Source organism: Gekko japonicus, unplaced genomic scaffold, assembly GCF_001447785.1.
Source record: "Gekko japonicus isolate JY-2015 unplaced genomic scaffold, Gekko_japonicus_V1.1 scaffold2073, whole genome shotgun sequence".
NCBI classification, from domain to species: domain Eukaryota; kingdom Metazoa; phylum Chordata; class Lepidosauria; order Squamata; family Gekkonidae; genus Gekko; species Gekko japonicus.
In genome coordinates this window covers 294,215-305,350 of record NW_015164723.1, presented here as the reverse complement: position 1 = coordinate 305,350, position 11,136 = coordinate 294,215, and positions in this window count along the sequence as shown.

Here is an 11,136-nt window from a genome sequence, read left to right as displayed (position 1 = left end):
GGAAGTCTTTTGTTGGAGGGGTTGGATTGATTCATCCTGGTGGTTCTGCGCATGTGCCATGATAGTTCCCCCCTTCTATGGAGGGGTGCCTATGCACATGCGCAAACTGAGGAAAAGAAAAAAACCCCGCTGACACATGCTCCCACACATCAGTAGTGTAGATGCCGAGGAGCGACGTGACTGTGTGGTGAGGCGGGATAAACGAGGTTAGTGTGATCGCGATTATCCAGATCAAATAACCTGCTCTCAGCACGCCGTCTGACCACACCCTGTGTTTGAAAACTCCTCATAAATAGAAAGTCAGCAGAGCAAGCACTGGGTAGAACCTTTCCCACTACAGTGCTAGTTTTCTACTTGCATGGAGCAGACAGTAGCATTATAGCACTTCATTTTGTATCTGTGAATCAGTGTTTGTGTAATAAACTGGGTGCTAATCAAGTGTTAAAGCATCATAATTCCAGAGGTACACAGTTATTTTGAAGACAGTTATGTATTTCAGAGTGCATACAAAAGCTCAATCAGCCTGTTCCCAACATTCTGTTACGTTACAGCATGACTAAGAAGCAGAACCCAGAACAGTCAGTGATAGGTTGATGTTAATATGTCACTGGGACCCCCATGTGTTCTCAAATGACTCTCTTTTTTACTTTCCCCATACATTGCTACAAAAAGAAAAATTGCACTGCACTTTATGGTATTGCTAAAATGAAGGTAGAAGCTGTGCTCCACCCCAGCAGTAGGTAGCTCGGCCTTCAGTGCCAAAACATCTGCTGGGGGCTGCATTCTGCCCTTGGGGACCTTGAAAATGCACACACCCTCCTTCTGCACACACATACACAAAACCGTAATAATTATGGGCCTTTTGCTAGTTCCACAATAATTATCTACTGTGAAGAAATGAATTTTTGGGGTACTGGTCTGACATGAGTAAAATCTTTACCAGGAGGTTTTAAAGGTTTTTCTCTCTGGGCAGAGAACAGACTGGGAGGGAGAAGTCAGTTCAATGACTTTCCAGACTCACCTCAGCTACCTCGTAAGAAATGCTTAAGGAACTGGAGGCTAGAGAGACTTCAGGAAGGAACTCCTGGTGATTCCAGGAAAAGCCTCTTTGACCGGGCCTGACCTGGTCAGTGGGTGGGGGAAAGAGAGGTGATAAAACTCAGGGAAGCAGGGAGGAAGGTCTCTTTTTGTGCTGAGTCCATCAGAACAGACAGAACTCTTAACTGAGGTCTGGAGGAGGAGGCGGCGGCGGCTATTGCCATGTGCTGGCCTGGATAGCTGAACGGAGCTGCAAGGTAATGAAAACTCTGTTGAGATATATAACATTCTAAGCTATGGAACCCGTCCTTTATTTTAACATCTGATAGGGCACGTATAGAGAGAAGGACAGAGAAATTGTGTTTTACCCAGTTCTTTTTAATCTCTTGCTCAGTTTGGTGCTGTGCGAAAAATATACTTGTGAACACTTCTGCTGGTAGTGGTTCTTTGTACCACACAGACCTCCACCGTCTTGAACATGCTATTTTAAAAGGGGTTCCAGGGAGAAGGCAGGCAGTTGGCAAGTGGCTATTCCTTCGGGGCGCACAAGGCAGTAAACTGTCCCTATGGTGACCATGTGCTGGGCGGTGGGAGACACAGAGGCAAGGCCTCAGAACCTGGAAGGGAAGCTGGGAGTCCTGACCCTCCCAGCACGCAATTCCTTACAAAGGTCAGGTGGTGGCCGTGGTTGAAAGAGAGGGAGGGAGGGAGAGAGAGAGAGAAGCCTCTCCAGATGTTGGGAAAACCTTGGAGGGCAAGGTGGAACAGGGCCTGCAGGCCTGAGCAGGACTGTTACACCACATCTACTATGAGCAGTCTTGCCAGATTACAGAGATGGCATCTGATGGGGATGCAGCCATGGCCTTTTCTGCTATTCCCTATCCTTCCTTTCCCATCTAGGTCAACACAGGAATCTTATTTGCTACAGTAGGTGGGAGGATAGGATGGGCAAACTAGCAGGGGGGTGAAGCCCTTGCTTCATCTTCTTTTGCAGCTGCAGATATGTTGAAAAGAAAATGAAGTTATGTTCCCCTATGACTAAAAGGTTTGGGGGTGTCACAAGGTTTTATGGGATTCAAACCTGGATCTTCTAGGTATGTTCTTAACCATTACACCACACTGACTCTCCAAAAATCTACCTGCAACTTTGCCAGGACTCAAACCCTGAACCTTTGAATCCCTTCAAACTCTAAAAGTCCAGTGCTCTATACATTGCACCACATAGCCATCTAGCCTAGCCTTCTCCTTGACATGCTAGATTTTAATGTTAGGATTTTTTTAATGGTGGGTCATCTAGCATCATGTCAACCCCAATCTGCTGTCTGAGAGGGATCCATCAAGCAAGGAACAATGTTACCGCTTGCTGTCTGTGAAAATGGATTACACTCTTTTTCAGAGAGAATCATGACCAACATGGCAGACATTTGTTCAGGTAGGCATTCCAAATTGGAAAGGCAAGGAAAAGTCTAGGGCCATGTGAGCCTGGGTGCAGGGAGGATATAATACTTTTCTCAGCAAAGTCGTACATAGGGTGTGCTGTATTATACAGATACACCATGTAAGAAAGGATGTTCTGTAAAAGGAATAGTATTTATTTCTCTATTGAACAACTCAAAGTGGCTTACAATATAAAAAATGATTATAAAAAAACAATTATAAATACACATAAAAAGGTCACCGTTTAAAAAACTTGAATTAGGACTGCTGGTAAAAAAAAACCCTAAATCAGTCAAATGCAGTCCTAAATGAATCTCTCTTCAACTGCCTCCTGAAGATCAACAGTGAGGGGACCAGGTGCACCGCCCTCAGGTGACTGTTCCATAATTGTGGGGCTGCCACCAAAAAGGCCCTCTCTCCTGTGACCACCAGATGAGCTTCTTTGATTGGTGAACAGTCAGGATGGCCTCTTCCTGTTATCTTAATTCCCAGGCAGGAATGTATAGGAGAAGGTGGTCCTTCAGATGCCCCAGTCCCAAGCCATGTAGGACTTTAAAGGACAAAAACACCTTAAATTGGGCTTGGGAGCAGATCGCTAACCAGTGTAATTGCTGGAGTATTGGGTTCATATGCTCTTGGTCTTGACCAGCAGTCTAGTCGCAGCATTCTACACTAGCTGCAGCTTCCAAACTCTCTTCAAGGGTAGCCCCAAGTAGAACACATTGCAGTAGTCCAGTCTAGATGTAACTAAGGTATGGATCACTGAGACTAGATCAGACTGGGGTCGTGGTCACATGGTCAGTTTGGTCAGGTTTCACAACTGTTCCCTATTGCATTTAAAGGGCCGATCAGATAGCCGATTCTGTCTCCCGTATCGAAGTGGACTCACCCCCACAATCCCCCCGGTTTTCTAGCGCATTTTCCGACACCAGGAAAATCGAGTACTTTCCTACCACTTGCGGTGTGAATCCACAATTTCTCCTATCTGGACAACCATCTCTCACTATGAATACGATTAGGTCATCTGTACGTCCTTCTTGCAGTAGTTCCCCCCCCCCGGCTTTCACCATTGTGCGCATGACCAATCCTGCACTGAGTATATTAAATGCATGAATGCTCAAGCGCACATAGACCAGTGCTTGGTTGCATGCCGGTAGTTCATTTTGTTCGCTGTTTGGGGAAAAAAAGCTGCATCCAAGTGGGAGCCGTGATATGTGCATGTGCGCATGTGCAAACAATTTTTTTTAAATTGCACGGCGCGGCTGTCTAGACGGTGCCTGGAGCCTTGTCGCATGATGCACGTGGTTGGGCAAGGGATGTGTGATCATCCGAACCTGCTAAAAAATATCCCCAATCAAATCTACAGTGGGAACAAATCGCAGTAAGTTTGCTGTGTGACCACACCCTGAGACAGAAAATCATGCAATGGGATGGTGCAAGTAAAGAACTGAGGATCTGGGCCGCAGATGTAGTGGACCTAGGCCTAGCTGTCACACAGCTTGAAATGGAGAGATAATAGTAGATAAAAGGTAAAGTTTTAAAACCAGTTCTCAAAAAAAAAAAAAGCAAACAAATTCAAGGCTCTTCCTCAGCTTCGATACAAGCCTTCAGAATACATTTGAAAACAACTGAGCTTCTAAACAGTCCATAGGCTTAGAATAACCTAAAATTTTACTTTTTTAGTATGCATAAAATAGAAGTATCTCTGTGACTTAAGGAAAAACAAACAAACTTGGGAGTTCATGCTTAGTTTATAGCCTAAAGTTATGTCTCCCTCTACAGTGTTTGCAGAATCATTTCAAATAAGTTCAAACTGCATAACTTAAAAGGCCCTCAAGACAAGAGCCATCAAGGGTCGCCTGCCAAAGATTCACTCTGAGCTCCATCTCACAATATCCAGACCTAGCTCAAACACCACATGAAAACGATGTATTTGGCTTTGTATTAGCATAGATTAATGATTCATTTGCTCTGTGTGCACATATTTCCCTTCACACATTCCATTCCCCTCTTCAATATCCCCCTCTTTCTACAAGGAGCTTGGGGCTGTCTACGTGGCCCCCCATTTTCTTCTCACAATAGTCCTGTGAGCATGGTTAGCCTGATAGTGACTAGCCCACAGTTACAATTTCCTCTTTCCTAGCCCCTCAACAAAAGGGATGTTGACTTTAAATTAACAGAAGTAATTAAATTAAAAAATAATACACTAAAAACAACAGAACCCAACAGAGTGCTCATTTAATTTTTCTGGAATCAGAAGGATAAATTTGATTTATAGATAGGAATTTGGCCCCAAGAACAGAATATGTGAATAACATTTTGAAGCAATGCACCTGGTACATTGTAAAATGTGGCTGAGTTGCCTTTTCCTTTCAAAGCTGCTAATAAAATATATTCAACAGGGCTGTACTTTCTTTAAAAAGGAGCTATAAATATATTGTGGGGTAAGTGGGTAAAACTCTGGAAGACTATAGAAAGCTGTCAAGCACACAAGCACTGCAGGAGGCACTGGAGAGAGACAGTGCTCATGTGTCTGCGCCTATAGTGTGCAATGAAGCCTTCCACATAGGATTGCCATCTGACTAGGGAAAACAAACAACCCAACTTGCCCTGCTCCTGTGCCTCCAGCATCAGCTCATTGTCTTCATTTAACTGTTGTTCAGAAACAGGATAAGTGGAGCTATACATTGACTGCTAGTGATTTTATGAAGTGAGCTTGTATAAAGTGTAATGAACTGGTATTAGAGACGAAACACCTTGATCTACTGTTTCTACTATAAACATATTATAAAATTAGTAATGGTATCCCTTTAACATGGGAATCACACATTTATCATCATCCTCAGTACCACCCCCACACAGTTATATTTATAGTACTCTTCCTAAAATATGTACACCCCTGCTTAATGTATTTCATTAACAGACAAAACGCTTTGTTGCCCACCAAATGTATCCCTTGAACTAAACAAAATGCAAACATGCAGCCCGGATTGTAGCGATGCTGTGTAACCTCTCATTCCCTTTGCTCCAGCAGGGCCCCGTTCACATGGAGCAGTTGCCACGCTAAAGATACGGATGATAGGCGGATTTTCTGGACGCGATCACACCGCAACATCTGGGAAGCGTAGTGCTCCCGTGGCTAACCCGTGGCTTTCCGCTGAAGATGCGGAGTTAAAAACTAGTACTTATGAGGTACTGGTTTCCGGAAACCGCAGGGCAAGGGCGGGTGTCTGATCGCGTTTCCGGTGGAATTTCATGGCATCCGGCACCCACCGATGTTCCGTTGCAAACAAGGGTTTTTCCCCCCAAGTCTCCGCAGGATGCGCAAAAGCGCCCAACGGCGCATGCGCACAAACTTCGGTAAAAAACAAAACCGTTTGCCATGGAAGCGGCGCCAAGTGATTGCTGGTGTGATTGCACCGTGCCGCTTCTTTGCCATGCTGCAGGATAGCTGTATGATCGGCACCTCACCCCCCAACCACGGGACCTCGATGGGACGTGTGATCGGGCGGCCGCGTGTTATTTTCCTCCAGGACAAACAGCCACGCTCCCCCCCCCGCATTTTCCGGCTGGTGTGACCGGGACCCAGGATTGACATCTTTTTAAACCAGCCACTGTAGCTGTGCCTCTAACAAGATCATGATTTGTAGCATTAATGGGCATTAATGTTCATCTCCACGCTGTAAAAGCTTTACCTGGTTATTTGTGCACATCAGATTTTCTGCCTTATGATAAACAAGAGTTCCATAAATCAGTCTCTCATTCACTACCTGGCCAAACTGGAAGAAAGGACAGAAGGTCTCTAGCAGGCAGCCAAGATCAGGACAAGTTAAAGCAGACTCTTAGTTAGGGGTGCCAGCAGGACTAGAGAAAAGTGTCCTGTCCCTTTCATAGAGGTTTAATGTGTGGAAATTGGCAACTTAAGCTTTTCATGGCATGGAGATAAATAATATCACCTGGTAAATAACATCCTATTAAGCTTCTATTAAAGAGGTAGGACGTGTTTTTCTTCAGAGGGTTGGCAGCCCTAAAATTTGGTGATAGGTCAGCATTAAGGGGACTCAGGTATTCCAGAGTGAACAGATGCAAGGCTGAACTTCATCTTTTACAAATGTGTAGAAGAGGAAATTTCAGCAGGTTCAGCATGACAATAATTATCCAATTTCCTTTTCTATGTATACAATAAAGGCACAAGAGCATCGCCATCGCTTGCATACTGCAGTCCTAGATTTGTCTGCTGTGAGGAGGTGGGACAGTGCTAGTGGCACAAAGAGAAGGCTGTTCTACGATGTGTGGCTGGTGGGTTGTTGAGTTAAGCTGCTGCACATTCACCTCCTTGGAGATGAGACCACTGGAGGGTATAATAATAATGTATTAATAATGTGTTGTTTGGCTTTAATGGTTTTAAGGGCGAGTTTTTATTATGTATGTTTTAATCTGTCAGGTGCCTTGGTGGGCCCAATGAGGCCAGAAAGGTGGGATATAAATTTTGTAAATAATTTTTAAAAAAATATTAATAAAGCAATATATTAAAATCATGTGTGCTGTACTTGCTCCTTAGTCCACCTTTTTTTTGCTTTGAAATCTGTGTTTTTCCTTCCTACTTTAGTCCTTCCTACTTTATTGCCTCCTTTCTCCTCCATTTTTTGGGTAACATTACTTTGTAAAACCTCCTTATTTTGACGTAATATTCCCACTTCTAGATAGGGCTGCCATGCTCCAGGTGGCCCCTGGAGATCTCCCGCTTGAGGGAGGCCTACGGAGGGGAGGGGAGGGGGGAAGAGAAAAAGTGGAGACCCAACAGTACGCAACATTTTGTTGCGGGTCTCCACTTGTTGCATTATAACCTGCTGAGCCTCCCTTCCCTTCCCTTCCCTTCCACAAACCCCACCCTTCCCAGGCTCCACCCCCAAAATCTCCAGGTATTTTCCAATCCGCAGGTGCCAACCCTATTTCTAGATAATGTTTTGAAAAATCATATAAATAGAATTGTTTTCCAGAGGTCTGTCGTGTTTGGGGCCAATGAACTCCAGTGTTACAGATTCTTACAAAGGCCTTTGCAAAGCATTATAGCAATGTACAAAGATCTTTCTTTTTTCATTAATAGCAGTCATGGGGTGTTGATTTTAAAACTGTAGTGTTTGCTTTAACACATCTTAACAACTGGCAGTGCCTACCAATTCATCTTAAGTGTGAGGTGCAATTTATTGCTGATGTAGAAATGATTAGCTGGCATGGAATGACGGATGACTCAGGGCTCAGCATCTATGGTACACTTATAGCTCTTAAGCAGTGTTAATGGCTACAGCATTGGCAGTGCAGTGCGAAAGAAAATGACAGCTGATCTTTGGATGTTGAAATTCAGGGTCATTTCACATAGTTCACAGGGCTGTGATTCAGCAGTCATCTTTATAGAAAGATTTCAATTAACAATGCAAAACGATCCTCTCTAGATAGGGTTGCTAATCTCCAGGTGGTAGCTGAAGATCTCCCGGGATTGCAACTGAGATCAGTTCACCTGGAGAAAACGGCCACTTTGGAAGGTGGGCTTTATGGCATTATACTCCATCAAAGTCCCTCCCCTCCCAAACCCCAACCTCCTCAGGCTCTACCCCCCAAACCTCCAGGTATTCCCCAACCTGGAGCTTGCACGTGGGATTCGCTGCTACAGGATGTAGTGATGGCCACAGGGATAAACAGCTTTAAAAGGGGATTAGATAGATTCATGGAGGATCAATGGCTACTATCTATGGTGGCAGAGGGGAACTGCCACATTCAGATACACTAAGCCTTTGAATCCCAGAACCAGGAGGCAACATCAAGGGAAGGCCTCGGTCTCTATGCCCTGTTGTTGGCCATCCAGAGGAACTGGTTGGCCACTGTGTGAGACAGGATGCAGGACTAAATGGACTATTGGTCTGATCCAGCACAGCTGCACACCAAAGCTTATACCCAGAATTAAACTTTGTTGGTATGAAAGGTGCCACTGGACTCATACTTTACATCTGTCAGTCTGAGAAAGTAAGCAACAGACCCTAGGTCATCCAGTGTGTGACCAAAAGCCAAAACCTTCTCAGTCCTTATTTATTCAGATCCCTGCTGTTCTCTCCAGTGGGGACCTAAAATGACTCACAACATGGTTATCCCTTGTTGCATTTTATCACAACACTCCTGTGAGCTATGTAAGTGTGTGAGACAGTAACGGACCTGAAGTCTCCAGCAAGCATCCATGGAAGAGTGTGGATTTTTAATTTGAATCTCCCAGATCCTAGTCCAGCATTCTAACTTCTGCAAATTACTGGCTTTCTTGGATACAGGAGGAAGCACAGATAGAAAAAAACAATGTCAAAGGTAGTATTGAGTCTGAATTGGTGAGGTATCCGTATATATTCAGTTTAATTTGGGGAGAGCGCTTAAGACAAGGAAAATGCATAAGAAACTCAGATTAACATCATTTGGATACTCCCCTGCAACAGTTATGTTGTTCAGACAGCCTCTTCCTTAAGGTACCATCCCTTGGACTCTCCATAAAGCTACAGGGAGATTACTGTCTTTTTCTATGGCCCAGGCCTTGGGAATGGTCTTCCAGAGGGAATGATCAGGGTGCCTTCACTTGTTACATGATGGCCCCGGTCACATGGGAGGTTTTGGCCCGCAAGAGGGACAGATCGGGGGCGCAGCAAACAGGCGCTATTACACCACAACATCTGGGAAGCAGCGCGCACCCGTCCCCGATCCGTCCCTTCAGGCCGAAAACACGCATTAAAAACCCCCCAGGAAATGCTAGCACCAACCTGAAACGTCGCAGCAAGCGCGGCCGTGGGATCGCCGTCGTGCCTGTCTTCAGGAGCATTCGAGGCTCCCGGCCAAACTGCGCATGCGCACACACGAGCAGCCGGCTGCCTCGCTCTCCCTTCCGTGGCTCCCCCCCCGGCATCTGATCGTGCCGGGGAGCAACTGCACAGCGGCTCAGGGGATCTGTCTGATCCCGCCGCCGTGTGTCTCTTTTGGTGCGGCTCTAAAAAGCCGCACTTTGGCCGTGTCAATTTTCCCCGTGTGACCGGGGCCTTAGGAAAGCATGTAACAGCACTCTTCTTCTAGTGCGCATTTGGTGGGGGGAGAGGGGCTGTGAGTTTGTTTAATTATGTGTATGTTTATGTTTGTGTATTTTTATGTGTATGTTTAAAATCTGAATGCTTTCCTTTCCTCTTCAGAGCTCCTCTGATCAATAGATCTTGAACAATGACTAAAAGAGTACTCAGGTAGTTTCTAAAGGAAAATATGATAGACAGGAATTTAGCAACCAATAAGGTTATATTTGGATCACTATCTAGTATCAAGGAATAACATTCCTTTGAGAATTACTAAACAATAAACGTGATAAAAGAGATAAAATCCATCAATTCCTAAAAACAGTATAAAATTTTATGAGATAAAGTATAAATTTTACCCAGGCCACAAGGACAAAGATGATCTGAATATGGAATATCACAAAATCTCCCACAGAACGGGTGTAGTTTCCTGTAAGAACATCAGAAGAATGTCTTTGAAGCTTAGCATAGCTTTGTATAACCTTTTCAATTATACACCAATTTTACAGTATCAAAAGCCAAGATATAAAACTGGTGAAACAAAACAAACTTGTTATATTTGTTGCGCAGTATTTGTTTTGGAAATAGGGTCTGAAAATTGTATGTGTACTCATGGCAAGTTGAATACCTGCACTACAGAAGACTACTTCTGTGGATTAATTCCACATATTAGGATGCAGCTTGCACAGCAATTTGGAAACTGTAGGTAGACACCATATATTATTTCATTTAAACCCTGCCTTTCTCCCCATGGGGACCTAAAGCAGCTTACATCATTCTCCTGTGCTCCATTTTACCCTCACAACAACCCTGAAAGGCTGAAAGGCCAAAGGTCACCCAGCAAGCTTCCATGGCAGAGTGCAGGTTTGAACCAGGGTCTTCCAGATCCTAGTCCAATACTGTAACCACTACAGCATATATAGCCCCGTATGCTGCAAGTGTGTGCAAGTATACATCACATTCATTCTTCATGTTTTAGATGTACACTTAAAGCATGTTCAGTGTATGTAAGATGCTTGGGATGTGTGATCAGCCTTCCCAACATCTAATTTAGATGCAAAAAGGAGCCACAGTGCAGAGAGAGTATGGCTTGTAATTAGGATACTGGGGAAGGGGTAGTTAACTCTTCCCCCCCTGCCATTTTCTTGATCAAATATTCACCTTCCCAGCTGCTTTAAGCCTTGAAAGGGAAAAGCCGCCCACACTGTGCATTTCTCTCTCTGCTGATTCTTCAAATACCCTTCCGTCATCTATGATCAGGAAAACAGCATGGGGGGGAAATAAACATCCCTTCCTACCCCCAGTGGCCTTTTTGCAGCTAAACTATATATTGCCCTGACCTGGATGTCTCAGGCTAGTCTGATCTCATCAGACCTTGGAAGCTAAGCAGCAGCTGGACAAACACTTGTCAGGGATACTGTAGGCTGATCCTGCATTGAGCAGGATGTTGGACTAGATGGCCTGTATGGGCTCTTCCAACTCTATGGTTCTATAAGTTTCAAAACTGTTAGGAACTCTTATTGTTTTGCCTAAAATTGTCATCTTAGGGGAAATGACCATATAATACGTG